Genomic DNA, 4567 nt, shown 5'->3' on the forward strand with positions numbered 1-4567 from the left:
CACTATCATTAACTGCTACCAAAAGCAGCATGACACCAGTAATGAAAACCAACTATGAAGTTGCTTGGAGTAGAAAAAGAAGACTAGAAAGAGCACCAAGAGCTCACTGTCTTCTAAGGGCAGCCTCCTCTCTTCATTTTCAACATCAAGGCATGGCAGGTGAGATCTCAGGGGAAGACCTTGAGAGGTGGGAGAAAAGGCTGGTCAGGTCAAAGGCAGCCATCAAGGGGGTGTGATGGCATCCCTAGGGTACATCCTGTCACAGTGCCCAAATCCAAAATGCAATCTAAAAATCCTCGGTGGCTGCCTTAGCCCAGAAGCAACTCAATTGGCTAGACATCTAACTTTTAACCTCAACACTTTCTAAGCACCCAAGATTCAACTTTTCTGCACGTGCAGAACTGCTCTGTTCCAAGTTGCTAGACACCTACCTTCCACTTAAGCCATGGTGGAATCCAGAAACCAGAAGAAGTGCCTAAATTTTGGGAGGGGCTTGTCTATACTGCATCTTTGTTCTAGATGACCACACCCACTCATGCAAACCTCCAGATATGCTCTAGACCCAGATCCTATTAGTGTGTGCAAATCTCAAAGTGTGTTAGTCTTCTCTTATCCCTCAGTTTCAGGTGGGCCTGAGAGTGGATGTGGACAAGCGTGAAGAATCCTTCTTGTCAGACTTCCAGGTTTGGATGGCATCATCAGGTTCTGGTGGGCATGGTGTGGACAAAACATTCCCAGGTCTGTCCTACATGAAGGAGGTTGCATCCTGTAGACTACAAGGGGCCTTATCTGGGAGATATGCTCCCAGATTGACAGGATCAGTCCCCTCACAAAATGTGATCAAAGCTGTGTTCCTTTTCAGATCCAGGTGACAAAGGAGGAAGAGACCATTATTTTTCATATATTTTTTGTAGTTATGGCACTTGCCCAGGAAGTTGGAGATCTAGGTTTTAGAGACCTTCCTCGCCCTGTGAGTATCAGAACCCAGGTTTCTCACACCAGGCTACAGGCTTGGCAATGTTAAGCATATCTGCTGTCCCTCCTGTTGAAAAGAATGGGCATACAGAGGATATATGCCTCTACATATGTGCTGCTAAACTTCTGCTACCCATCCATGAATATCCTCCTCCTTTGCCTCCTGCTATGAACCTAACAACTGAATTCAGGAAGGGAGGGAATTAATACATTATTTGTACACATCCTCTATGATTCTACTCCTTCATGTTGGATTGTATGAATGGAAGGTGTAATATTGATGTCATTCTGCCTTTTCAGAAAGAAGATAAAACTTTCTAATATTTCTTTCTCCCTAGCTCTTCCTGTGATGTTGCTGCCCATCACTGAATCCAAACATATCCCAGTGCTACTGCTTCACATACACTCTATTTTTACTGTCTACTGATTCCACAGGACGAGGAGGGCCTCTCTGAGCAGTGATTTTGTGTTAGGTTATCTCTAATCTCCACCTTAAAATTTGTCTCTTCATTTCTTCAGTTTAAACTCTTCCTATCATTCATGACAGCTTCAATCCCTGGTGTGTTACCTCAGATACTGAGGTGAAATTCACCTATCAAGAAAAGTTCTCTTTTTGTGATCCCAGCAGTTGAATATCCCTAAACCTCATAACATCAATCATCTGGTGATTTTCATAGTCTTGCCAGAGATTCATCCTCCATCCCTACAGACAAAGAATTCCTCCAGAAATCAACCTGAGATTCCACATCCTTGTCTTCCATGCTTCATGAAATAATTCTTGACCTATTCCAGCAGGAATCTTACAGTGAAGAGTTATATTGATTTTTTTCCCATATTGTTATTCCATTTATCTTGTCAATCCTGATTGTCCTGTTACTAGCTCAAAAGGAGTATGGACAGATGCATTGTTTTATGTCAAACCTGTGGACATAGTTTCATTGTTTCATAGTTGGTAGGTCCCTTCTGACCCTACCAACTATGAAACTATGTCCACAGGGTTGCCAAAGATGAGTTGTGGTGAACCATAGTGAGAATGAGTTCTGCAGGCAATGATCCTCAGGAACAAGAAACAGTAGTTTCAAAGCTGATCTTTGCATCACCTAAAGTATGTAGAAATTATAAATAACATCTCAAAGAGCTGGATTCTAGGACATCCGGTGAACCAGAAATAGTTTACAAAGCTAACTAGAGTTGCACTTTCAGAAAGCCTGGCAAAATTAATCATATGCAACTAAAATACCATGTATTAAATACCAAAAATAAAATAAAATAATGAAAAGTGTCTACAAATCACTAGAGGCATTAGTACACAGCTACTCACTGATGATCCTGTTTATTTTACTATGTATTTCTAATTAAAGGCTATAAGTCATCTTGTCACATTTTCAACAAACACAGGACCATTTAATTATTTAATGGTGTCATTAATTCAAAAATTCTAAATCTGTATAGAATGCATGCAAGGTACAGCACAAATTATAGAATCTACTTTCACTGTTAATATTAGTAACCTTGCATTTATAGTGATGTGAATGATTAGGAAAATACTTGTCTATAATCATGGTCATCATAAGAAAACTGTTTATATGAGTGGTGGTCAACCTTTTTCCCCTGCAGGCTGGATGGGCTGTGCCTGGTCCATCTACAGGCTGGGTCCAGCCACTGATCCTAATTCAGAGTCCAAGCTTGGAACGGTGGACACCATCCAGCCATGTGGAGAGGGGCAGGGGACAAGACGGCTGGCCCCAGCGTGGGCCCACAAGAAAAGACATTTAACTTGGGCGCAGAACTGGAAAGAGCCTTCTGAGTCACTGAATCTAATTCCATACTATTTCATATAATCATGTCATATAATCCTATTCACAGATTTATCAGGCTGTACTTTAAAACCAGATAGCTTTCTTCCTCCGTTCCAGTTCCCAACTCTACAACTCTACCAATCTGAAGCAATCTTTCTTGACTATGAGTGATTAGAATTGTACACAGCATTGGGCTTCACCAGTTCCATGTCTTTTGTTTCTATTTCTAGTTTGTTTTTAATACGCATATCTTCTTTTTGAGTATGCACAGATATTCAAGGAGGTTAGGGGAAGATTAGATCAAGTTAACAATGGCCATATCAGATTAGCAGCTCCTAGTCATTCCTTTTGCATTGGGCTTCCTGGACAGGCATGAGTGGAAGGTATATGTGAAATACAGAGGGCTATAAAGGAAGAAGGGAATGTGGCTCAGTAGTGTGGCTGCTGGCCCAGCAGATAAGGGTGTCTGTGTTCTAGCCTAAACTTTTCCTTCTAGTGTGACAGAACTTACCATTCTCCGTCCATTTTTTCCAATGGCTACATAAGTGAATCAGCAGTAGAAGGAGCAATGGTTAGAACACTGTGCTGGGAAGTCAGCAGCCCAGGTTCAAACTCCCACTTGGTGAAGGTGGGAGCTAAAGCTCAGGACTGTAAGAAGCTTCCTAATTACACCTCTGTTACTGGCAGGGGTCTTATTTCATTACTAGTCTGCACATTCACATGCTCCGGGCCAGAAGGAGAATTCCAACTTGGCAAAGTGTAGTACTTATGGACAAATAAAATTGCCATGTAGACAACAAAAAATGGTCACTTAAACAATTGAAAAAGATTAGAAAATCACCCTTAACTCTGAACTTGAAAACCCATATGTTGGCCTAGGCTCAGCCAAGATTTCAGCTGAATTTTATCACAGAAAATGCAACCAAGAGTCCAGGATAGTTAACACATTTTGATGAGTATTTCCACAATCCTAGCTTAAATTTCAAGTTTATGTCAAAACACAAAACTGTTTGGAGGTAGTTTGAATGCTTAACAAGTGACCATGTGGCCTAATGGATAAGGTGTCTGACTTTGGATCAGAAGATTGCAGGTTCAAATCCTGCTGTGGTTGTAAGGTGCCTCTTGGCAATGTAGGACTCCCTTTCAAATTATTGGGCTTGGGTAAGCTTCATCCAAGGATGCTGAAGGAATTGACCAAAGTCATAGGAGAGCTATTGGCATAGCTGTTTGAGTACTTGTAGTGCTTCAGTCAGGTCCCAGAGGAAAAGAGCCAAGGTGGCCTCTCTTTCTGGCTGGGGTCATCTGACCTCAGTCCTTTTTCCTGCCATACATGATGATCCATTGGGTTCCTTCCAACTCTGTAATCTATGAATTATGATTCTCTGTCTGTAGTCTTTAAGTAACCTAATATGCATATAGCAACAGGTAGTTCTACGTACTGTAGCTCTTTGATTAGCTTTTGCATTTTCTTATTCCATATATGATGAAACAGCAGGATAATTTGATTTAGATTCTGTTTTTACTAAGCAACTTAGCAGACATTCTTCAACTTGTGTCTGTTCGAATCACAACTAGGATCACTTGATGACACCAAAACCTGATGATTTTCACAGCTCAGAAATATCCATTTTGAATTACATGTATCTCAATCTTTCAATTGCAAATGGAGAAAAAAAAAGTTTTAAAGCAGTAATAACCAGGTCTTATAAATTGAAAATATGTTTCTATATATCAGTACCATTCAGAATATTAATGCATTTAATGTGTATTTAAAAAGAAACTATAGGTATGCA

The 4567-nt window shown here is 40.5% G+C and overlaps 1 non-coding gene across 1 annotated transcript; it reads left to right on the plus strand.

Moving 5' to 3' along the window:
* Positions 1-3812: 3812 nt before the first annotated feature.
* On the plus strand, positions 3813-3885 carry TRNAQ-UUG (transfer RNA glutamine (anticodon UUG)). Its single transcript has one exon. It is a non-coding gene; the product is annotated as a tRNA-Gln (tRNA).
* The last annotated feature ends 682 nt before the right edge of the window (positions 3886-4567 follow it).

The sequence above is a fragment of the Alligator mississippiensis genome, chromosome 1 (genome assembly GCF_030867095.1).
Source record: "Alligator mississippiensis isolate rAllMis1 chromosome 1, rAllMis1, whole genome shotgun sequence".
Taxonomy (NCBI): domain Eukaryota; kingdom Metazoa; phylum Chordata; order Crocodylia; family Alligatoridae; genus Alligator; species Alligator mississippiensis.